The sequence below is a fragment of the Saccopteryx bilineata genome, chromosome 3, assembly GCF_036850765.1.
Source record: "Saccopteryx bilineata isolate mSacBil1 chromosome 3, mSacBil1_pri_phased_curated, whole genome shotgun sequence".
Lineage (NCBI taxonomy): Eukaryota > Metazoa > Chordata > Mammalia > Chiroptera > Emballonuridae > Saccopteryx > Saccopteryx bilineata.
Window position 1 is genome coordinate 144,709,147 of NC_089492.1, and position 25,744 is coordinate 144,734,890.

Consider the following 25,744-nt stretch of genomic DNA (forward strand, 5'->3'; position numbering starts at 1 on the left):
GGGACCAAAAAACCAACAGGGTTTTTGGAGTTTAGATTTTGGGGGGACACAGGTGTGGGGAATTGGCAGTAAACTGACAGTCTGCCCAACCCCCACCTCACTAGCCTGATTAGGTTGCAAAAGGCTGTTAAGCTGTGGTGCTGGATTGTTTACACTACCCCCCATGTTCCCCAGAAAGACTGGAGGCAAGTTTCTTCTATCCTTTGTTTGGTGTAAAGTTAAGATGATATGTATGGTAGGGGGTTTTGATTGATGATTAAACATAAGGAATTGCCTCTTGAAGCCTTTTGGATTTCTATAAAAGAATATGTGGCAATATCTAAAATAGTTTTGAACATTTTACTACAATTTTCAACATCCTACTTATGTGAATTAGGATTTTCTACCCTCAACACAATTAAGAGTAAAAAGAGAAGAATTCTTCAATGTATTGACGAGGAAATGAGAGTTTGCCTTTCAAATATATATATGCCCAAACATTGAAGAAATCTCTAGGACACATCAGGCTTATGTTTCTCATAAACACAAGAATAAAAAAACAACACATTTGTGCTGGGACCTGCCAAATTCACTAAGTCTTCCTAAAAATGTACAGCTAGTGCTCAACTTACAATCACCATTGGTTCCAACAGACTGGTTGTAACACGATTTGGTCATAAGTTGAGTAGGCTAGATGTACAGTACTGTGAAATGATGTTATAAAAACCTTTAAGTTATATTTTATCATAATTTTCTTTCATTATTGTTATATATCATAATTTTCTTTGTTCATTTTATGCCATTTGTATCATCTCTACACCATTTTGTTTCTTACTTTTACATTCATCAGGTTTAAGTAAAACACTGCATTACCAGTACAACTGGTTTAATATTTGCAAAACATACAAAATTACAAAATACAGGTGCATACAAAAAATACAAAATACAGGTGTAAAAAATACCATAGGAAACATTTTCCCAATTGCAAAAAATATCAAAATATATAAACATGTACGAAACATTTTATTGGCCAGCACTGTCGTATGCCCAGCTGGGCAATGCTTGTGCTGCCAGACGCGGAGCAGTCGTGGCTAGCGATTGTGGTCATAAAGTCAAATGGTTGCCTGACCTATGGTGGCACAGTGGATAAAGCGTCAACCTGGAAACACTGAGGTTGCCGGTTCAAATCCCTGGCTTGCCTGGTCAAGGTACATATGGGAGTTGATGCTTCCTGCTCCTCCCCTTTCTCTCTCTCTCTCTCTATCTCCCCCCATCCTCTCTAAAATGAATAAATAAAATTAAAAAAAAAAGTCAAGTGGTTATAAGTTGCATAGGTTCTAAGTCGATCAATACCTGTATCTACATATATAAAAAGATAACTTTTGTCGTTTTTTAACTTTTTTAACCCCTCTTTTATACAAATTCTAAAAAGCATAACTCAAAAAATGTAACATAAAAATGTTTTTTGCTCTGGCCGGTTGGCTCAGTGGTAGAGCGTCGGCCTGGTGTGCAGGAGTCCTGGGTTCGATTCCCGGCCAGGGCACACAGGAGAAGCGCCCATCTGCTTCTCCACCCCTCCCCCTCTCCTTCCTCTCTGTCTCTCTCTTCCCCTCCCGCAGCCGAGGCTCCATTGGAGCAAGGTTGGCCTGGGCGCTGAGGATAGCTCTGTGGCCTCTGCCTCAGGCGCTAGAATGGCTCTGGTTGCAACAGAGCGGTGCCCCAGATGGGCAGAGCATCGCCCCCTGGTGGGCATGCCGGGTGGATCCCGGTCGGGCGCATGCGGGAGTCTGTCTGCCTGCCTCCCTGTTTCCAACTTCAGAAAAATACCAAAAAAAACTATAAAAAAAAGTTTTTTAATGTCAGAATAAATTGAATTGTTGTATTTATTGTTTAATTACCATAAAAGCACGCTTGGACTTTGTTGGGCAGATAAAATATATTATGCTCACTTTGTTAAAGACGGCGTTGCCCACATGGAAGCCCGTCGCCCAGGTGATTGCTTGGGATAGGTGTGATTGTATTATATGTGTTGGGGGAGGGCTTTTGTGCCAAAAGGTTTTAAAAGGAAGAGAGATCACGTTGTTCCAAAAGAAGAGTGATTGCGTTCTAGGAGGAGGGCAGAGAGCAGGGAGGAGAGCAGAGAGAGGCCACATGGAGGAGGCCAGGAGAAGGAGCCAAGTTGGCGGAGTGTTGAAGGAGAAGCCAGTTTGTGCAGAGAGAAGGAGATGGGGAACAGAGGTGAATAAGGCTGGTGAGCTAGAAACCTTTGATTCTAGGAAACTCAATTAAGTCAGTGGCTTTGGGAGCCCTGAATGGAAAGGGAAGTGTTTTCCCACTGTATATATTTCTCACCTGCCGGGTACAAGCTAGGATTAAAGCTAATGGTCCACCAGTTCTTGGCTCCGTTGTTTCATTACTGTCTGTTTGAATCAAATGCGAACCTGCACTGGCCACACAGACTTTATATTTTTTTCTTTAATATTTGACTTTATTATTATAACATTTCTCAGAAATTTGTATGATATATAGTACACCTACAATTATTTGTAGGATTTTAAATGCGCCCCAACTTCAAAAAGTTTGAGAACCACTGCTCAACAAATGAACTACCCAGCTAGGGCTGATATGCTTATCTTTAAGGCAATGCTTGATGGATATCAAAATGGCAAAAGTCCTCTGGTGTTATCTTTTTTTTTTTTTTAATTTTCATTTATTTTATTTTATTTTTTTTACAGAGACAGAGAGTGAGTCAGAGAGAAGGATAGACAGGGACAGACAGACAGGAACAGAAAGAGATGAGAAGCATCAATCATTAGGGTTTCATTGCGCATTGCAACACTTCAGTTGTTCATTGATTGCTTTCTCATATGTGCCTTGACCGTGGGCCTCCAGCAGACCAAGCAACCTCTTGCTCAAGCCAGCGACCTTGGGTTCAAGCTGGTGGGGTCTTGCTCAAACCAGATGAGCCCACGCTCAAGCTGGCGAGCTCAGGGTCTCAAACCTGGGTCCTCTGCATCCCAGTTCGACGCTCTATCCACTGCGCCACCGCCTGGTCAGGCATCTCTGGTGGAATCTTTGCTCCCTGATTCCACTGATCCCTAACAGATGGCTCCACCTAGTCCCTGTTTGTCCCTAGTGTGAAATGAAACAGTCACTAAGCCTCTCCCCAGAAAAGGGCGGACAGGTGAGTGTCAACACTAGAAATGACACCAGATCCTCCAGGTTTGGGAAAGGAAAAGGCATTCTCGGGAGCTGGGTCCTGAGTCCTTGTCCAGAGACTCCTCAGGCCAGTGCTCTTTCCTCAACACAAAGTAGGACCCCTAACCTTCCCCCAGTTCCACCCTCACCTCCTTGCCAGGTGGGCCTAGGTCCCTCAGGGGAGTCTTGTTAAATTTGCAAAACAATGCATTGGAATTCAGAGGCTGGTCCTGCTTGGCGCCTCCCGCAACCACTCCAGCCCACCTATCTACAGTCACATCAAAGTCCTGGTTTTGGGACAGATATCCTCAAATCTGAATGCACTCCCAGGATGCCCGAGGGCCTTCAAGAGGCCAGGCACTCAGGTGTGGTGGCCTCCATCAGAAGGTTGGCCACCACCTCTCACAGGGCAGGACAAGCCCCCACCAGGAATTCCTCATCAGTATCGTGATCACAACCCACCCTTCTACAGAGCGGCTGCAGCTGCAAGGCTCCTTCCTGTTGGATAACTTAACCTGGAGCCTGGCAGGAAGCTGCCAGGACCATGGGCTGCAGGACCCAATTCTAGACTAAGCGACTTCCAGAAATGTGAGTCTCCTTCCAGACCCTGGCAGCCAGCCCTCACCTACCCACCTAAGAGGGTCCCAGCCAGCCACCGCCCGGCCCACTTTCACCTCTTCGCAGCCTGGCTTCCACTTCTGCTTTCCAGGCTGTTTCCTGCTGGCCTGCCCCACCCCAGCCTCCCACTTCCCTCTGACTCCAGGGCTGCCCCACCCGCCTGCCCCACCCCACCCCTGCTCCAACCCAGCATCTGCTGAGGCCAGGATAGCTTCAGAGAGGCACCCACAGGGAGGCTGGAGGCCCACCCCAGCCAGGGGCCTCCCCAGTGGCCTCAGCCAGCTACCAGACCCTTCCCCAGGGTGGGCACCTGAATCTGTGACCAGCAAGAAGAGACATATGCAGACAGAAAAGCCTCTACCGGCCCTGTTCCCCACTCACCAGCCTCCGGCAGACAGCCTGCCCAACTCTAGCTTCTGCTGGGTTAGTCACTTTTCCTGGGTGGGGTCACTGCCTCTGCAGTGACGTTTTCCTCCTTCCCCGCCCCTTGTCTTTGCCCTGAATGCATTTTTTTCTTTTCACATCAGACAGGTAATGTGCCGATGCGTAATAAAGTTTTGAGGGAGGCACAACTCCTCACCAAGAGTATGAGCACCGCCTGACCAGGTGATGGTGCAGTGGATAGAGCGTCGGACTGGGATGCGGAGGACCCAGGTTCAAGACCCCGAAGTCACCAGCTTGAACGTGGGCTCATCTGGTTTCTGCAAAGCTCACCAGCGTGGACCCAAGGTCGCTGGCTCAAGCAAGGGGTTACTCAGTCTGCTGAAGGCCCACGGTCAAGGCACACATGAGAAGCAATCAATGAACAACTAAGGTGTCCCAACGAAAAGCTGATGATTGATGCTTCTCATCTCTCTCCGTTCCTGTCTGCCTGTCCCTATCTATCCCTCTCTCTGACTCTGTAAAAATATAAATAAATAAAATAAATAAGTAAATTAAAAAAAAAGAGTATGAGTACTTGTAGAGCCAGGAGCCATGGCCAGGGCCACCATCACAGCAGCCGCCCGGCCTATGCAGGTTCGCATTGGATTTGGACAGTCGGTAAAGAAACAATGGAGCCAAAAACTGATAGGCCATTTTCTTTAATTCTAGCTTGCACCCGGCGGGCAAGTAAAAACACACACTGGGCTCCAAAACCCAATCACATTCAGTGCTCACAAAGCCACTGACTTATCCGAGTTTCCTAGAATCAAAGGTTTCTAGCTCACCAGACTTTATTCACCTCTGTTCCCCATCTCCTTCCTTCTCCCTGCACAAACTCTGCACAAACTGGCTGCTCACTTAGCACTCCACCATCTTGGCTGCTTCTCCTAGACTCCTCCACGTGGCCTTACTCTGCTCTCCTCTCTGCCTTCTCCTCTAATGATAATCTCAGGAACCGAGAGCGCAAGCTCCCATTCTGCCCCCATTTTATAGTGTAGGAATCAAAACCTTTAATCCAATATACAAAATAGGGAAGTCTCTAATACAAAGTCACTTATCAGAGACATGATGGGATTGTACCACCCCACATCAAAAAGAGTGGGAAAGGCTTAGTCCCAAAACCAAGCCCCAGGCTACAAGGATTCTGCCTGCCCACAGCCCGCCCCCAACACACTTTAATATCACCTGGGTGTCAGGTCTCTACTTGGGCAGCGCCATCTTTAACAAAGTGAGCATAATATATTTTATCTGCCCAGCAAGTACCCAATCATCACACTTATGAACTACAAAAGGATTCTGAATGCATTGATTTTTTTTCTTTTTAAGAGCAGTTCTGAGGCCCTTGCAACATTCTTTACTGATTCTATCCCCTGCCCTGCATGCTGGAGGCCTTTCCAGTCTACCCTGGGTCAGCTTCTCATTCATTCACCAGACGTTTACTGTCTGTCACAGTCTCTGCACCACCTCTGAGAGACAGCAATAACAGTACATGTGGTTCTGGCTCTACCCAGCGCCTACATCACATCATAGGACCCTTGAGCTAGTCTGGTCCATCCCACTTGTTCACTTTCTAGAGAAAGAAACTGATGGCCTGAGAATACAAGTGACTTGCCCAAGGTCACAGGGAGCAGGAGGCAGAGCAGGGGAAGCCTCCATTCCCTTCTGAGTCCGTGCGAAAGGATGAAGCGGAGTTCGTGTGTGGGGAGAGAGTACCACTCACCCAGCCGCACGTATGGCTCAGCAGCCGGGGCTGGCCACCTGTCCTGGACCCAGGCCTGCCGGGCTCAGGGCTGGTCAGCAGCAGGCTAGAGATAAGGCAGAGCCTTCAGGGTCAAGGCCCCACCCAGGAGAAAGCAGTGTGAGCAGTGGAACTAAATCAATCCATGCGTTAAAATTTCCGAAACAGAGCAAGATGGGAAGTTAAATGTTCTCTTCAAAGAAACACAATCTCTAGCTGCATCTGGGTGTCTCCACAGCCAGCCTGCTGGCCTTTCAAAAGTAGGGTAATCTGGGATGGAAGCCCAGCAGGGCTTTGTCCCCCGGAGAACCAGAGGCTGGGCGGATAAAACTGGTACAGTGGAAAGGGTTGGGCAGTTTGGCTACTTACTGGCTGTGCTTCCTGGGGCAAGTGACTTAACTTCCTGGAGCCTCCCTGGGCCCTATCTGTAAAATGAGCATAAAGATAAATGTGAAGATTAAGTGAGATAATATAATTAATAAGCAAATAATAGATGCTTTATAAACTTAGACTTTTTTTTTTTTCTTTTCTTTTTTTGTATTTTTCTGAAGTTGGAAACGGGAGGCAGTCAGACAGACTCCCGCATGCGCCTGACCGGGATCCATCCGGCTCGCCCACCAGGGGGTGATGTTCTGCCCATCTGGGGCATTGCTCTATTGCAACCAGAGCCATTCTAGCGCCTGAGGCAGGGGCAAACTAGGCTCCAATGGAGCCTTGGCTGCGGGAGGGGAAGAGAGAGACAGAGAGGAAGGAGGGGGGAGGGGTGAAGCAGATGGGCGCTTCTCCTGTGTGCTCTGGCTAGAAATTGAACCCGGGACTCCTGCAAGCCAGGCCGACGCTCTACCACTGAGCTAACCGGCCAGGGCCAAACTTAGACTCTTTTCTCTTCCCAACACGGAGAATTTAGTAGGGGACCCCACTAAATGGGCAGTACATCTTGGAAAGCACGTGCCCTCTCCTCCAGCCCAGAGGGTCTGAGCTCAACTTCAGATCTCCCCTCCTTGCCCCGCCCTCACTCCCATTCCGGCCAGTCCATCACTCCGGGCGAGACCTGGTGGCTCTTTGTGCTGGCCTCACTCACCCAGCTCACTCACCCAGGGCGCAAGGATGAGTGGGAATCACTGTTCTCCATCCTTAACCCTCACCGGCCAAATTTGGGCCCTCACCACAGGAAAAAAAGAGACTTGCAAATGAACAGCGAAACAAAAGAGCGAGTGCCTCAGCCTGGAAGCCCCCAGCGCCTTGCAACTTTAACAACGCACACGCTAACGACACTACCCGATCACAAGGTTCTAGAACTTGTTTTTACTAGACTCACGTTTCCTCCGGGTCCGGTCCCCCCAGCAGGAATGCTCTGTTTGTCCCGAACGAAGTAAAACTTTCTGTCGCTGGGACCCGCCCTCTCCAGCACTCCTTAGAAGCCCGGAGACCGAGATTAGTCACACAAGGGCGTCCCAAAAAGGAGCGGGGGAGCGAGGCGCCCCGAGAGGGCAGCCCCGAAACAGCCAGGCCCCTCCGACCCCCAAGGGGAGCCCTGGCGCCCTGCGGGTCAGAGCCCTAAGAGCTACCTGCCCGGCAGCGCCCAAGCCCAGGGGTCAGAGGAAGGGGCGGGCTGGCCTGAGCCACCCGAGGGGGCTGCACTTTCCCTCCCATCGCCCCGCCTGGGCCACAGGTGGGAAAGAGACCTAGAAATTGGGGCGGGTATTGGGAAAGCTGAGACAAGAATGCTATTCGGAAAACAGCAGGAGAGGGCTGCAGTGGTAACAACCCAGTCAATCCATGGGTCCTTGGCTTCATCCAGCTGAAACAGTTACTGTTCCTTGAGCGCCTACTATGTCCTTTGTGCTTTAAAAGGATATCAGTTGGTTCTCACACTCACCATCATTATTCTGCTTAAGAGATGAAGATTCAGGGAGGCCCAGAGAAGCTAGGTAGGTGTCCATGTAAGAAAAGTCTAAACTTGTAGAGAATTTTTATGAGTCTATTTGAGCCAAATTGACAATTGCTAGGAAGCAAAATCTCAACAAATTGAGAAAATAATCAGCCCTAGCCAGATAGCTTGGTGAGTCGAGCATGGTCCCGAAGTAGAGATTGCTGGGTCAATCCCTGGTCAGGGCACATACAGAAACATATTGATGCTCCTGTCTCTCTCTCTCCCTCCCTCCCTTCGTGTTCGTTAAATAAGTTTGTAAATATGATATATATGTTTGCTCACTTATAGTTTGCATTGTGTGTGGGGGACAGGCCAAGTCATTATAGCCTGAGGTTTAGTTTTAAGACTAAGCTTTTCCCCACACCCTTGACCGTTGCTTGATGTGGGATGGTGTACTCTTGTGAGGAATCCCATTATGCCTCAGATAAGTGACTTTGTATCAGAGACTTCCTTGTTTGTATATTGGATTAAAAGTTTTGATTTCTACACTATAAAGTGGGGCAGACCGGGAGCTTGCTCCCTTGGTTCCTGAGATTAGCATTAGAGAGGAGAGCAGAGAAAGGCCATGTGGAGGAGGCCAGGAGAAGCAGCCAAGATGGTGGAGTACTGAGTGAGAAGCCAGTTTGTGCAGAGTGGTGCAGAGAGAAGGAGATGGGAAACAGAGGTGAATAAGTCTGGTGAGCTAGAAACCTTTGATTCTAGGAAACTCGGATAAGTCAGTAGCTTTGTGAGCATTGAATGAGTGGGTTTTGGAGCCCAGTGTGTGTTTTTACTTGCCTGCTGGGTGCAAGCTAGGATTTTTTTTCTTTCTTTCTTTCTTTTTTTTTTTTTGTATTTTTCTGAAGCTGGAAACAGGAAGGCAGTCAGACAGACTCCCGCATGTGCCCGACCGGGATCCACCTGGCACACCCACCAGGGAGCAATGCTCTGCCCATCTGGGGCGCTGCTCTGTTGCAACCAGAGCCACTCTAGCGCCTGAGGCAGAGGCATGGAGCCATCCCCAACACCCGGGCCATCTTTGCTCCAATGGAGCCTCAGCTGTGGGAAGGGAAGAGAGAGACAGAGAGGAAGAGGTGGAGAAGCAGATGGGTGCTTCTCCTGTGTGCCCTGGCTGGGAATCGAACCCGGGACTTCCGCACGCCAGGCCGACACTCCACCACTGAGCCAACCAGCCAGGGCCGCAAGCTAGGATTAAAGATGATGGCCCACTAGCCTGACCTGTGGTGGCGCAGTGGATACAGCGTCGACCTGGAAATGCTGAGGTTGCCGGTTTGAAAACCTGGGCTTGCCTGGTCAGGGCACATATGGGAGTTGATGCTTCCTGCTCCTCCTCCCTTCTCTCTCTCTGTCTCTCTCTTGTCTCTCTCCTCTCTAAAAATGAATAAATAAATAAATAAATTTTTAAAATTAAAAAAATTTAAAAAAATAAAGATGATGGCCCACTAGTTCTTGGCTCCGTTGTTTCATTACCGACTGTCCCAATCCAATGCGAACCTGCATGGGCCAGGCGGCTGTGATGGTGGCCGCAGCTACTGGCTTTACACTTCCTCTCTCGCTAAAATAAAATTTTAAAAATCTAGAAAATGGTAATTTTACAGCTTATTTTATACAAATCAAAGGAGGAAATGTAAGTCGGGTTACTTGAAATTCATTAGTGGGCCCTGGCCAGTTTGCTCAATGGTAGAGTGTCGGCCTGGCGTGCAGGAGTCCCGGGTTTGATTCCCGGCCAGGGCACACAGGAGAAGCGGCCATCTGCTTCTCCACCCCTCCCCCTCTCCTTACTCTCTGTCTCTCTCTTCCCCTCCCACAGCCAAGGCTCCATTGGAGCAAAGTTGGCCCAGGCGCTGAGGATGGCTCCATGGCCTTTGCCTCAGGTGCTAGAATGGCCTTGGTTGCAACAGAGCAACACCCCAGATGGGCAGAACATCACCCCCTGGTGGGCATACCGGGTGGATCCCAGTCGGGCGCATGCAGGAGTCTGTCTGACTGCCTCCCCGTTTCCAACTTCAGAAAAAAAAAATTCATTAGTGGTAAATTAGGGAGGTGAGAGAAAGCAAAAGGGGAATCTCTGGGATTACATAGGGAACAAAGCAGAGACACACATTACTTTTACTTTGGTGGGTACAGGATAGTTAACATTGACAGCACACAGCGATGGTACTGGGGAGCAAGATAACAATGAGGGGTTCTGCAGTCTTCAGCCTGGTGCTGTGGGTGTACCCTGAGGGGTCTGGAGATTACTCTGACATTTCAAAGGAATGTTATCTTAGATGCAAAAAGACTATAGACAAACTTGCTTGAGGTAACACTTGACCTTTTTCAAGGAAGTTACAGACCTAGGACTGACTACCTGCCAGGACTCACTTGTAGTGAGGACTTTTTATGTTCAGACCATCCTATGTAGTTACTTTCAGTCTCTGAGTTTGCAAAGCCCACTGTGCAGTTCTCCCTTGAGCTTGTCAAGTTTATTATGTGGCCCTTTTTTCATCCACACTTCCCCCTTTTGGTCATAAATCAATCAAAAGAAACATTAATGACCAGCCTCTTGGTTGAATATGGTCCCACAGTCCCTAGGAAGTCTTAGTGTCATCATCTGTCTTGCTGAAATGGTGGACCATTGGAGATGGGGCAAGACAGTAACCTTGGATGGAAGTCAGGGCCAAATTTTTCTCCAAAGGGAAAGGCAGGTAAGAGGAAGGTAGTCAGGTCGTAAGGGCCTTCATTAAGGAAAAAAACGCTCTGGATCATTTCTAACCTACAAGGTATCATGATCCATGTTCTGCTGTCTGTCATACTTTTCTGTGTGACATCTAGTGTAGTGTTTACTTACAGTTTGAGGGCACACCATACACCCCTCTGGTTTTCACAATCTGACTGTGAGATAGATTCTCATTTACTGGTGGTATAATTATATGTATATTTATTAACATTATTATTAACATTTTTTTTTTTTTGTATTTTTCCGAAGCTGGAAACAGGGAGGCAGTCAGACAGACTCCGCATGCGCCCAACTGGGATCCACCCGGGGCGATGCTCTGCCCATTTTGGAGCGTTGCTCAACCGGGATCCACCAGGGGCGATGCTCTGCCCATTTTGGGGCATTGCTCTGCGGCAATCAGAGCCATTCTAGCGCCTGAGGCAGAGGCCACAGAACCATCCTCAGGGCCCGGGCAAACTTTGCTCCAGTGGAGCCTCGGCTGCGGGAGGGGAAGAGAGAGACAGAGAGGAAGGAGAGGGGGAGGGGTGGAGAAGCAGATGGCCGCTTCTCCTGTGTGCCCTGGCCGGAAATCGAACCCGGGACTCCTGCACGCCAGGCCGACGCTCTACCACTGAGCCAACCGGCCAGGGCAACAATATTATTTTTTTTAATTTAATTTAATTTAATTTAATTAATTTTTTTTTTTTTTACAGATACAGAGAGTGAGTCAGAGAGAGGGACAGACAGGGACAGACAGGAATGGAGAGAGATGAGAAGCATCATCAGTTTTTCATTGCGCGTTGCAACACCTTAGTTGTTCATTGATTGCTTTCTCACATGTGCCTTGACCGCGGGCCTTCAGCAAACTGAGCAACTCCCTGCTGGAGCCAGCGACCCTGGGTCCAAGCTGGTGAGCCTCGCTCAAACCAGATGAGCCCGCACCCAAGCCGGCGACCTTGGGGTCTCGAACCTGGGTTCCTCCGCATCCCAGTCCGACGCTCTATCCACTGTGCCACCGCCTGGTCAGGCAACTTTAAGGTTTAATCAAGGCCAAATCTGTAAAAACACAATGATATAAATACAATTACCATGTAAAAATTTCCAGAGGCCAGGAGGACAGTAAGAGTTTCATTTTCTTATGCCTCAGCAGCCATTTATAGAAGGCCATATTTCTTATGCTTTCATCTCAGTTAATATAGTCAGTAGTCCTTGTTGGGTTGAGGGGTAAGCATGTTTCTATAATTGGGTTCTAGCATTTTTACATAAAATTTATTTTTCAATATTTCCTTTTTTTTCTTTTTCTTTCTTTTTTTTTGAGAGAGAGAGAGAGAGATCAAGACAGGAAGGGAGAGAGATAAGAAGCATCAATCATTAGTTTTTCATTGCGCGTTGCGACACCTTAGTTGTTCATTGATTGCTTTCTCATATGTGCCTTGACTGTGGGCCTTCAGCAGACCGAGTAGCCCCTTGCTGGAGCCAGCGACCTTGGGTCCAAGCTGGTGAGCTTTGCTCAAACCAGATAAGCCTGCGCTCAAGCTGGCGACCTTAGGGTCTCGAACCTGGGTCCTTGGCATCCCAGTCTGATGCTCTATCCACTGCGCCACTACCTGGTCAGGCTGGTTATTCTTGTATGTACTCTGACCAAAGATTGAACCCACAACCTTGGCATTTCAGGATAATGCTCCAACCCACTGAACTACCCAGCCAGAGTGGAAGAGTATTATCAATAATACAAAAGTTATACAGTTTCAGCAATTATTAACAGCTGGGCTATATAAGAATGGGGTTTGAAAAAAGCCAAAAGAACAAGTATTACTATTATTATGACTAATATTAGCTGACAGGTAATGACAATCAAACAAATGTACTTTTCTTTCTGTTTATTTTTTAAGTTTAACATCAATTTCTGGGCATATAAACCTTATTGATTTTTTTTTAGCAAGAGAGAGAGACATACAAACACAGGGACAGACAAACAGGAAGGGAAAGAGATGAGAAGCATCAACTTGTTGTGGCACCTTTGTTGTTCATTTATTGCTTTCTCATATGTGCCTTGACCAGTGTGGGGGTAGCTTCAGCCAAACCAGTGACCCCATGCTCAAGTCAGCGACCTTGACTCAAGCCAGCGACCTTGGGCTTCAAACCAGTGATCTTTGGGCTCAAGCCAGCAACCCCATGGTCAAGCTGGTGAGCCTGTACTCAAGCCAGTGACCTTGGGGTTTTGAACCTGGGTCCTCTGGGTCCCAGGCCGACGCTCTATCCACTGGTCAGGTCTTATGGATATCTTGGAATAGCTGTTTGCCTACAGTGTTGGCAGCTTCATGTTCTTGTTTTTGAAGAGCCTTTGATGTCTGCTGATAAAGTCCCTTCCAAAGAGGTTGGAGACAGTCTTTAATTGATGTCTTTTCCAATGGACAAAATCTAGTTGTAAGTCGTGATCTTTGAAATTTTCATCTCCCAAGGAGCACGCTATAAAATGAATGTTACTAATTTATCAGTTTTTTAAAGCTAGTTAGTATGTCTTTGATAATAATGCAGAATGTCTCCTTTTAGTAAGGTTCGTTCATATGTCCCTTCACCCAAATGCATAATGTGACTAGTGACTAATGAGGAGAGAGGCTATGTTTTACCGAAAGGAGTAGATCTCAGGTTGAGGAGCACTCACTATAGGGAGAGCTTTAGGCCAAGGGAGATTAAAAGCTGAAAATTTACCTAGTTGAGTTTGTTTGGTTTTTTAAAATTAATTAATTAATTAATTTTTACAGAGACAGTGAGTCAGAGAGAGGGATACACAGGGACAGACAGACAGGAACGGAGAGAGATATGAAGCATCAATCACTAGTTTTTGTTGTTGTTGTTTGTATTTTTCTGAAGCTGGAAACGGGGAGAGACAGTCAGACAGACTCCCGCATGTGCCCGACCAGGATCCACCAGGCACGCCCACCAGGGGCGACGCTCTGCCCACCAGGGGGCAATGCTCTGCCCCTCCAGGGTGTCGCTCTGTTGCGACCAGAGCCACTCCAGCGCCTGGGGCAGAGGCCAAGGAGCCATCCCCAGCGCCTGGGCCATCTTTGCTCCAATGGAGCCTCGCTGCAGGAGGGGAAGAAAGAGACAGAGAAGAAGGAGAGGGGGAGGGGTGGAGAAGCAGATGGCCGCTTCTCCTGTGTGCCCTGGCCGGGAATCGAACCCAGGACTTCTGCACGCCAGGCCAACGCTCTACCACTGAGCCAACCGGCTAGGGCCAATCACTAGTTTTTTATTGCGCGTTGCAACATCTTAGTTGTTCATTGATTGCCCTCTCATATGTGCCTTGACCGCGGGCCTTCAGCAGACCAAGTAACCCTTTGCTGGAGCCAGTGACCTTGGATTCAAGCTGGTGAGCTTTGCTCAAACCAGATGAGCCCGCGCTCAAGCTGGCGAGCTCGAGGTCTCAAACCTGGATCCTCTGCATCCCAGTTCCATGCTCTATCCACTGCACCACCGCCTGGTCAGGCACCTAGTTGAGTTTTAATTGTACCATTTGTATGTTCTACCAATCCAGTGGAATGGGGTGATAATCACAACGAAAATACCATAGAATAGGCCAGATGTTAAAAGTGGATTGCATTATTTGCCCAGTGAAATGAATCTCTGTCACTGTGTAATTCAGAAGGAATTCCCCAGTTGATATTTTTTCATTAATAATTTACCTTTAGCCTGACCTCTGGTGGCGCAGTGGATAAAGTGTCGACCTGGGAACATTGAGGTTGCCGGTTCAAAACCCTGCACTTGTCTGGTCAAGGCATATATGGGAGTTGATGCTTCCTGCTCCTCCTCCCTTTCTCTCTCTCTCTCTCTCTCTCTCTCTCTTCCTCTCCCTTCCTCCTCTCTAAAATGAATAAATAAAAATAAATTCTTTAAAAAAAAATAAAATAATTTACCTTTAATAATTTACATAAGCCTATTGCTCTCCTGCAAAGGAATGCCTCAAGCCAGTGAGAAAACTTAAAATTCGTAACTAACACATATTTGTACCCCTGAGATGGTGGCATTTGGATAAAATCTAATTACATACCTCAACTAGACCTAAAGGAAATGGAGAAGGTCTTTGGGACCTGTGAAATGATTTTTCCAGGATTAGATTTTGAACTGATAGAACATCTGCTATACACTTTATGAGCTATATACAGTAGGAGAAGATACCCAGGAATATTGTTTACTCCATGAAATCATCTGTTCAGAACCCCAATGCATTAGCTCATGTGCATGTTGAAGATAGGTAAGTATAAGTTGAGCCCCTATAGGTAAGATTTCTGATTGGGTCCAAACCATATCTGTTTGTCTAGGACAAAGTTTCCCCCTTTTGTTGCCATATCTTCTTTTCTTCTGCAGCTGTCCAAGGGAGCTGCAAACGACAGTCTTTTATCGCTATTAACAGGGAGAAGAAACGTTCTCAGGTCTGGATAGTTTGGCCACTTATTGCTGCTTATCTAGCCACAGTGTCAGCTAAATGATTTCCTTTTCCTTCCAGGTGACCTTAAATTTTAATAATTGCTGATTGCTTCAGTTAGATGTGTGACATCTAATAATTCTGCAACCTGTTTTCCATTCTTTATGGGTTGCCCTGAGGAAGTTAAGACACATCACCGTTTCTACGATATTATAAAGCTGTGAGCTATACCAAAGGCATGGCAGCTATCATTGTAAATATTGGCTATTTGATCTTTGCCCAATTGATAAGCTTGAGTTAGAGCAATTAATTCAGCTTATAGGCAGATCATATTCATGTAAATAAGAACCTTCAGTTATGTCCACCATGGAACTTATTGCATATCCAGCTCTGTAATGTCTCTGCTCATCTTTAAGATAAGATCTATCCATAAACCAAATTAAGTCAGCATTCTATTTATTTTTATTTTTTTCAGTGAGAGGAGAGGAGATAGTGAGACAGACTCCCACACGCGCCCCTACTGGTATCCACCCAGCCACCCTGTCTGGGGCCGATGCTCAATTCAACTGAGCTATCCTCAGAGCCCAGGCTGATGCTTAAACATCAGCCACTGGCTGTGGGAGGAAAAGAGAGAGAGAAGGGGGAGAGGGAGGGGGAGAGAAGCAGATGGTTGCTTCTCCTGTGTGCCCTGCCTGGGAATCAAACGCAGGACATCCATATGCTGGGCCAATGTTCTGTCCACTGAGCCAACTGTCCAGGGCAAGTCAGCATTATAAAGGGAGTTCCGCCTGACCAGGTGGTGGCGCAGTGGATAGAGCGTTGGACTGGGATGCAGAGGACCTAGGTTCAAGACCCAAGGTCACCAGCTTGAGTGCGGGCTCATCTCGTTTGAGAAAAAGCCCACCAGCTTGAACCCAAGGTCGCTGGCTCCAGCAAGGGGTTACTCGGTCTGCTGAAGGTCCGCGGTCAAGGCACATATGAGAAAGCAATCAATGAACAACTAAGGTGTCGCAACGCGCAATGAAAAACTAATGATTGATGCTTCTCATCTCTCTCCGTTCCTATCTGTCTGTCCCTGTCTATCCCTCTCTCTGACTCACTCTCTGTCTCTGTAAATAAATAAATAAATAAATAAATAAATTTTTTTTAAAAAAAGGGAGTTTCCTGTAAATCATTCTTAGGAACAACAAGGCAGTCAGTAAGCCAAACAAAAAAGTAGCAAATTTGCTGGGTTAAGACTGTTACATCGACAGTCGGGCGCATGCGGGAGTCTGTCTGACTGTCTCTCCCCGTTTCCAGCTTCAGAAAAATGAAAAAAAAAAAAAAAAAAAAAAAAAAAGACTGTTACATCGAGCATTATTAGGTGCAAAAAACAAGAGTAATACTTCATGAGAAGTCAGTCAGTTGATGGAAGTGTTTATTTAGTGTGATGAGAGTTAAGATTCAACAAAACTGAGGAACATAAATAAAGGAGAGCACATAACTGTTTCTTCTGTTTGTTTGCATAACTGTAGCAGGGAAGGCTGTCATGTAGGGAGAGAGTCTTTTTCCTGCTGAATGTAATTTCTGACTATAGCATCCTATAGGTCAGGAGTCGGGAAACTGTTTGGCTGAGAGAGCCATGAACGCTACATATTTTACTTTTTTTTTTTTAATTCATTTTACATATTTTAAAATGTAATTCCATGAGAGCCATACAATGACCCATGTACGTTAAGCATTATCCAATAAAAATTTGGTGTTGTCCCAGAGGACAGCTGTGATTGGTTCCAGCCAATCGCAACCATGAACATGAGCAGTAGGAAATGAATGGATTGTAATACATGAGAATGTTTATATTTTTAATGTTGTTATTTTTTTTATTAAAGATTTGTCTGCAAGCCAGATACAGCCATCAAAAAAGCCACATCTGGCTCGCGAGCCATAGGTTCCCGACCCCTGCTATAGGTCTATGATAATCTGAGTTTTTGAGTTAAAACTCCTGAAGCATTTTCTTTATTTTCATGTATATAAAAAAAAGTTTACAATTAAGGTGTCCCCGAGCGGTAACTTTAGATAAATCTTTCTTTAGAGCTGTTACAGCTTGTTTCCCTTCTGGGTTGTGATGGATCAGGGTGATCTGATCTTAATGAGACATATAGAGGCTGGGCCATTAATAAAAAATTTGGAATCCAATTATGACAATATCCAGTAAGATTCAGGAAACCTCTAAGCTGTTTTTGGTTGTTTGTTTGTTTTTAGAAAAGAAAAGGATATTATTCCTCCGAGTCTTTAGGGTTAATCAGTAGTCCATCTTTAGATACTAGATGATCGAGGTATTTACTTGGGGTAAACAGACTGAAGCTTGTCTTTTGAGGCCCTATATCCCTTTTAGTAAGCTGTTGTGTCCTCTTGGGAGTCTAACATGTCCTAGAGCATAAAGGTAAATCATCTATATGTTAGATTAGAGTGGAATCTCTAGGAACTTCAACATCATTCTAATCTGCCTTTAGCATCTGAGAGAAATAGGTGGGACTGTATACTCCTGGGTCCTTTTTGTCCAAGTAAACTTGAGATCTTCCCAGATGAATGCAAAGAGGAATCTTCTGTCTTCTTTTTTTTACAGAAATGCTGAAGAAGACACTACATAAATTTATCACTGAAAAATATTGGCAGTCTGCTGGAATAGCTGATAATAGGGTATGTGGATTTGAAAACACAGAATGTCATTTTTCCTCCTATTGACTTAACAGAGAGAGAGAAAGAGAGAAGAAGGGAGGGGAAGGAGGGGAAGGGAAGCATCAACTTGCCATTCCACTTAATTGTGTATTCATTGATTGCTTCTCATATGTGCCCTGACAGTGGACCAAATCCTCAACATAGGCATGCTGGAATGATGCTTTATCCACTGAGCCATCTGGCCAGGGCCAGGATGTTTTTACTTACACTATGAGCTCCTTTCCCATTGGGTTTCTTTGTAGAGAGGTAGGAGAATAACAGGGACTCATTCATGGAATTATAAGCCCTCTTTAAAGTAATCTTGTATAATGGGCTTACTTCAGCTAGTGCATCAGATCTTTAAAGGATATTGGTGAATATTAGGTAGAGGCAAAGTATTGCCAATAGCTTTTTTTTTTTTTTACAGAGACAGAGAGAGAGTCAAAGTGAGAGATAGACAGGGACAGACAGACAGGAACGGAGAGAGATGAGAAGCATCAATCATTAGTCTTTCATTGCGCATTGCAACACCTTAGTTGTTCATTGATTGCTTTCTCATATGCGCCTTGACCGCGGGCCTTCAGCAGACTGATTAACCCCTTGCTCAAGCCAGCGACCTTGGGTCCAAGCTGGTGAGCTCTGCTCAAACCAGATGAGCCCGCACTCAAGCTGGCGACCTCGGGGTCTTGAACCTGGGTCCTCCGCATCCCAGTCCGATGCTCTATCCACTGCGCCACCACCTGGTCAGGCAGTAGTTTCCCCTTTTATGGTAATTTTAATTCTTCCTAAAGTATTAATAAGGAGAAGGGAAAATGCCCTCTTCTAGTCCTTGGAGCAGTCTTGTGCTTGTTACTATTTCCTTTTCTAAATCCCATTTCAGTTTTCTACAATTCTTAAGATAACCTGACTTTTTACAGTAACAGCAGACTTCTCTACTTGAGTTTCCCAGCAAACCTTATTTAGTGATTCTGTTGCTTTGCTTTCAGAAACCAGTAGGTGCATTAATTGAAATAGGTCAGAGTAGCCAGGACCATATGTTCTAATAGTTAAATCAAATTCCTTTGCAAGCCTGACCTGTGGCAGCACAGTAGATGGGGCTTCAACCTGAAATTCTGAGGTCACCAGTTTGAAACCCTGGGCTTGCCCCAGTGAGGCACATGTGAGAAGCAGCTGCTATGAGTTGATGCTTCCCACTCCTCTTCCCTTTCTCTCTCTCCTTTCTCTCTCTAAAGATCAATAAATAAAATATTTTTTAAAATTTTTATATTTTATTTATTCATTTTTAGAGAGGTGAGAGAGAGAAAGAGATAGAAGGAGGGAGGAGCAGGAAGCATCAACTCCCACATGTGCCTTGACCAGGCAAGTCCAGGGTTTCAAACTGGTGACCTCAGCGTTCCAAGTCAACACTTTATCCACTGCGCCACCACAGGTCAGGCTTTTTATTTTTGTTTTTGTTTTTTTAGCAAGAGAGAGAGAGAGAGAGAGAGAGACAGGAAGGGAGAGAGATGAGAAGCATCAACTCGTAGTTGTAGCACTTTAGCTGTTCATTGATTGCTTCTCATACATGCCTTGACCAGGGAGCTCCAGCGAAGCTAGTGACCCCACGCTCAAGCCAGCGACCCTGCGCTTAAACTGGTGATACTATGCTCAAGCTGGATGACCTCAGTGTCCCGGTTGATGCTCTATCCACTGTGTCTGGTCAGGCAAAGAGACACATACTTGTTTTACTTTGGTGGGTCCAGGATAGTTAACATTGACAGCACACAGCGACAGTACTGGGGAGCAAGATAACAATGAGGGGTTCTGCAGTCTCCAGCCTGGTGCTGTGGGTGTACCCTGAGGGGTCTGGAGATTACTCTGACATTTCAAAGGAATGTTATCTTAGATGCAAAAAGGCAGTAGACAGGCTCACTTGAGGTAACACTTGACCTTTGTCAAGGAAACTACATGCCAGGAGTGACTACCACCTGCTATGACGCATTTTTAGTGAGGAATCAAAAAATTTTATTTTTTTTGCCTGACCAGGCAGTGGCACAGTGGATAGAGTGTCAGATTGGGACGCAGAGGACCCAGGTTTGAAACCCCAAGGTTGCTGGCTTGAGCAGGGCTCACCAGCTTGAGTGGGGTTGCTGGTTTGAGCGTAGGATCATAGACATGACTCCATGATTGCTGGCCTGAGCCCAAGGTCGCTGGCTTGAGCAAGGGGTCACTTGCTCTGCTGTAGCTCTCCAATCAAGGCACATATGAGAAACAATCAATGAACAACTAAGGAGACTAAGGAGCCACAACAAAGAATTGATGCTTCTCATCTCTCTCCCTTCTTGCCTGTCTGTCCCTATCTGTCCCTCTCTCTGTCACACACACAAAAAAGTCTTTTATTTATTGACTTTAAAGAAAGAGAAAGGAAGAGAGAGAGAGAGAGAGAGAGGAAAAAAAATAAAAAAGAAAATACCAATTTGTTGTTCTGCTTATTTATGTATTTATTGGTTGATTCTTGAATGTGTCCTGACTGGGAATCAAACTTGCAACCTTGGTGTAACAGGACAATGCTCTAACCAACTGATATACTGTACAGGCTAATTAGGAATTTTCATGTTTAGACCATCTTATGTGGTTACGTTAGGTCTCTGAGTGTGTAAGGTGTGCAATGCAGGCCTCCCCTGAGCTTGTCAGGTTTAGTCTATGTCTCCATTTTCATCCACATAAGTAACTTGTCTGAGGTTACACTGCCAGTTCAGTAATAGAACCAGGCTTTTAACCTTGGCTGATCTGGCTTCAAAGCTGGTGCTAGACCTGCAACACTTCACCTTCTTCTTCATTCAGAGGAAAACAGGCCAGATTGTGTCTGCACTTGGAGGCCAGGCTATCTAGAAATGAGTCAGACAGCAGATGATCTGCTCTCCACCTTAGTCTCTGCATGAGGAGAGCGTGAGCAGCAGGCAAACCCCTCAAGATGTCAGGTGACAAAATGCATCAAGATGAGGGCATGAGCCTGATCAAACGGTGGCACAGTGGATAGAGCGTCAGACTGGGATGTGGAGGACCCAGGTTCGAGACCCCGAGGTCACCAGGTTGAGCGCGAGCTTATCTGGTTTGACCAAGGCTCACTAGCTTGAGTACAAGGTTGCTGGCTTGAGCAAGGGGGCACTCTGTCTGCTGTAGCCCCCCAGGTCAAGGCACATATGAGAAGCAATCAATGAACAACTAAGGAACAGCAATGAAGAATTGATGCTTCTCATCTCTCTCCCTTCCTGTCTGTCTGTCCCTGCCACAATAAATAAATAAATAAATATTTTTTAAAAAAGATGAGGGCATGGCCTTGGCTCTCTGACACAGTAGTAATAGGATTTTCTCCTTTCTTGGGAAGCAGTTTCAAATTTCAAACCAGCATGTTTCTCCAAGGCCCACAGATGGGGCATAGGGGAAGTGAAGCAACTCAAAGCTTGGTTCTACCCCTTTCCATCCGGGTGATGCTGGACAGCCACATGCTACTGAGGAATGCTTAGACACCACCCCTGGCCTCCCTCCTCCTCCGACCAACTGCTCACCTGCAGACTCAGCTTATAAATCCCTTCTCTGAAACATGTAGTGACCCCTGACACCCACCATAGTGCTCCTCACATGCTCTGGGCATCAAGGCCACTGGACCATCGGGATATACAGCTCCAGGAGAAAACTTTTCAGCCACATCCCACTAGCAAAGGTGGAATTGTATCCATGGGCAACCTAATCAGCTCCTGGCCTGCTTCCAGACAGCTATTAAGGCCACGCTAGGAATATCCTTCCAAAGCATGTCCATTTTCTACAACTTTTAAGGTAAAATTTACAGTGAAAATTTTACAAGTCATAAGTATACAGTTGAATGAGTTTTGTTTTGTTTTTAGTGAGCAAGAGAGAGAGAGAGGGACAGACAGACAGCAAGGGAGAGAGATGAAAAGCATCAACTTAGAGTTGTGTCACTTTAGTTGTTCATTGATTGCTTTCTCATATATGCATTAACCAGGGGGTTCCAGCAGATCTAGTGACCCCTTGCTCAAGTCAGCAACCTTGGGTTTCAAGCCAGTGACCTTTGGGATCAAGCCAGCAACCATGGGGTCATGTTAACAACCCTGCAATCAAACTGGTGAGGCCACGATCAAACTGGTGACCTCGGGGTCTCGAACCTCGGTCACCATCCCAGGCCAAGACTGTATTAACTGGTCAGGCTTTTTTTTTTTTAATCTTTTAGCGATTTTATTTATTGATTTTAGAGAGGGGAGAGAGAGAAAGATGGAGTTAGAAAGAGAGAAAGAAAGGTAGAGGGTGGGGAGAAACAGGAAGAATCAACTCATAGTTGCCTCTCATATGTGCCTTGATTGGGCAAGCCTTTTGGGACCTCGAACCGGTGACCTCAGCATTTCAGATCGATGTTCTCTCCCATGCTACCACAGGTCAGGCTGAGAGTTTTGATATATGCAAACACCCATGTAACCAAGATATCCCTACCAAGATATGAAACACTTCTGCCACCACTCAGAAAGTGCCTCTTCCACCCCAGTTAGCTCCTCAAGCACCAGAACCATGATAAGTTATCCTGGTGACCCCAACACCCAGCAGAGCACTCAGCAAGTAACAGACACTCCAAAAATTTTTATTGGTGTTTTAACAGGTTAGAGAGCAAAACCCCTACATTCTAGAACTGCTCCAGCCTGTCACCTTGGGAAGGTTGTATAAGCTGGTTCCTTGCCTGTGAAGCAAGAACAGTACCCCAGCTCTCCTTACCTCAGAGAGTTGTGGGGATCCACTGACACAACCTGTGGGAGGCAATTTGAAAAAAGGCCTGTACACATGCAAGATGCTGTGACCATTATTTTTCTTTTATCATTTTAACAGATTTTTTGTTTGTTTGTTTGTTTTTAGAGAGAGAGAGAAACATCGATTTGTGGTTCCACTTATTTATGCACTCATTGGTTGATCCTTGTATGTGCCCTGACTGGGGATGGAACCCACAACGTTGGCATAATTGGGACAACACTCTAACCAACTGGCCAGGGCCCATTTAACAGTTTTTATGAAAGCTGTATATAAGATTACTTTATTCCTGCAAATTCTCAACTTTTTTTTTTTTTTTTTTTTTTTTTTTTTTTAGGTGAAAGGAAGGGAGATAGGCAGGCTCCCGCATGCTCCTGGACTGAGATCCACCCAGCAACCCCGTCTGGGGCTGATGCTCAAGTACCAAGCTATTTTTAGCACCTGAGGCTGCTGTGATCAGACCAACCAAGTTAGCCTTAGTGCCTGGGGCCACGCTCAAATCAATTGATCTGGCTGTGAAAGGGCAAGAAGGAGAAAAGGGGGAGAGGGAGGTGATGAGAAGCAGATGGTTGCTTCTCCTGTGTGCCCTGACCAGGAATTGAACTGGGGCAACCAAAGACCAGGCTGACACTCTAGCCACTGAACCCTGGCCAGGGCTGATTGTTTTGTCCTTATATTTGCCCTTTCCTTTTCCTGCATAGCAAGATTTGGTTTTATATTCAAGGATCTTTTTTAATTTTTTTTAAATTTTTTTATTTATTCATTTTAGAAAGGAAAAAGGGAGAGAGAGAGACAGAGAGAGAAGGTGGTGAGGAGCTAGAAGCATCAACTCCCATATGTGCCTTGACCAGGCAAGCCCAGGGTTTTTTGTTTTTTTTTTTAATTATTTTTATTTATTTATTCATTTTAGAGAAGAGAGAGAGAGAGAGAGAGAGAAAGGGGGAGGAGCAGGAAGCATCAACTCCCATATGTGCCTTGACCGGGAAAGCCCAGGGTTTTGAACCAGTGACCTCAGCGTTCCAGGTCGATGCTTGATCCACTGCACCACCACAGGTCAGGCAAGCCCAGGGTTTTGAACCGGCGACCTCAGCATTTCCAGGTTGACGCTTTATCCACTGCACCACCACAGGTTGGGTTATTGAAGGATCTTTTTGTAGTCTTTGTCCAGCTTTAGCCTAGTGATAAGCACCTTGCTGGTGTGAGTGCCCATGAGAACTGTATGATTAGCTTTCTCCTGCTGTACTGATTCAGTGTAGGACATATTTCTTCCTCTAAATCTGGACTACTTTGCCAAAAGGACTAAACTTTATTTTGCCCGCTGGCGCTTCAGTAATGGCCACAAAAGGAAAGAATGACCATGATTATTAATAAATTCCTACTTCTAGGACAAACATCTGGCTGAAAGAAACTAGAACAGGGAGGCCTCAGACACTGACTTCCGGGCTTGGCTGCTTGGGCTGTGGCCAAGGTCTGAGGGTGCCCAAGATGGCCAGCTTTCTGCCTCTGTGTCCATGAACCAAGGCTGTAAACTGATTTCCAAGGTTAAGAATTTCCTGAAATTGCCAAGGATTCTCCCTAATCTGCCACACATTTCTCTTTGAGTCTCAGTGTCCCAGTAAAATGCAGGCGCTAGACAAGGAGAGTTCCTTCTGGCTCCTTTGACTCCAGCCTGGAAGCACAGTTCAGGCTGGGCTGTTTGTTGCATTTCTTCAGCCTGTGGGACTGACAGGGATCTGTCTCAATACCTAAAATTTCCAATGTATAAATTCCCCAGGATATTCTTTAATCTCATTGACTCACGACGTTTCTAGCTTTTGAATTGAATCAGCGGTGAATTTTCTAGATTTTTTTTGTGTGTGTGTGAGAGAGGGACAGACTGACAGGAAGGCAGAGAGATGAGGAACATCAACTCATAGTTGTGGCTCCTTAGTTGTTCATTGATTGCTTTCTCATATGTGCCTTGATGGGACTTCAGATGAGCCAGTGACCCCTTGCTCAAGCCAGAAACCTTGGGCTCAAGCCAGTGGGGCTTCAAGCCAGCGATCTTTGGGCTCAAGCCAGTGACCATAGGGTCATGTGTACAAGCTAGGCACCCCGTACTCAAGCTAGATGAGCCCGAGCTCATGCCAGCAACTTGGAGTTTTAAACCTGGGTTCTCAGCATCTCAGGCTGATGCTCTATCCCCTGTGCCACTGCCTGGTCAGGCTCTAGATCATTTCAACTAGTTCTGAGGAATGGTCAGGGGTCTGGATAGCCATTTATTTCTGCATCAAGTTCAAGATTGGAAAGTTTTTTGTTTGTTGTTTTTTGGAGGGTTTTTTTTTTAGAGATTTTTATTTATTGGTTTTACAGAGAAGGGGTGGGGCGGGGCGAGAAGTATCAACTCATAGTTGCTTCACTTTAGTTGTTCATTGATTGCTTGTCTTATGTGTCTTGACCAGGCAAACCTAGGGTTTCTAACCGGTAACCTCAGCATTCCAGGTTGATACTGTATCCACTGCACCACCATAGGTCATGCTGTTATTTGTTCACTGCTGGGTGTTCGGAGGTGTCCTGGACAGTGACAATTTGGAATTCCGTGGTAAGAGTGGGACTGTCCAGTACAGTATGAATGAGTGGGGCAGGTGGAGCTCAGGGGGAGTGTTGTGATGGCACAGAAGGACACTGAGTGTCTGGGGCAAGAGAGACTGGTCCCCAGGCAAGACACAGGGCAGGTTTATCCCTCAAGGCCAGGGTTACGGGATCCTCTTATCTACTATAAGGTCATGATAAGAGCTAAAACTATTGAGTGCTAGCATTATATATCAGGCATTGTCCTTTATATTTTTCACTTAACCCTCCCATTCACCCTCTAAAGTAGATTGTCTTTTTATCTTCATTTTACAGATACAGAAATGGAGGCAAATTGAGGTAAAAATAATGTGTTCCAGAACCCACTTAGTAAGTGGCAGAGAGTGGGTTGAGAGTCATGTGGTGGGACCCCATTTGTTTCCTCCCAGTTTCCACCCCTCACTGCCCATAGCCTCCTGGGTGGAGGGGGCTGAGATGGGCCCCCCCCTCTCTGTCAGGCCCTGCCTTCCCTCCTCCTTCCCCAAGGCCCGCCCTGCTCTCAGTCAGTGCCAGCTGAGTCATTCTTCACATACAAGGAGCTACCTCTGCTCTCCCTCTAGAGCAGTGGTAGTCAACCTGGTCCCTACTGCCCACTAGTGGGCGTTCCAGCTTTCATGGTGGGCGGTAGCA

At 46.2% G+C, this 25,744-nt stretch overlaps 1 protein-coding gene across 8 annotated transcripts in view; it reads right to left on the bottom strand.

Moving 5' to 3' along the window:
• Positions 1–25,744, bottom strand: part of CAPG (capping actin protein, gelsolin like) — a 45,219-nt gene that overhangs the window by 15,905 nt on the left and 3,570 nt on the right. The window contains exons 2-3 of one of the 8 annotated variants that reach the window (XM_066267587.1): positions 11,558–11,643; positions 6,326–6,381 (exon numbers count right to left, since the gene is read on the bottom strand). The exons of 1 other annotated variant lie outside the window; for it this stretch is intronic. The gene's annotated coding sequence lies outside the window, so the exon portion shown is untranslated. Of the gene's footprint in view, positions 1–4,176; positions 4,234–6,325; positions 6,382–7,274; positions 7,343–11,557; positions 11,644–25,744 lie in introns of those variants that run through there. 6 more of the 8 variants (XM_066267590.1, XM_066267589.1, XM_066267592.1 and 3 more) reach the window with 6 other exon arrangements.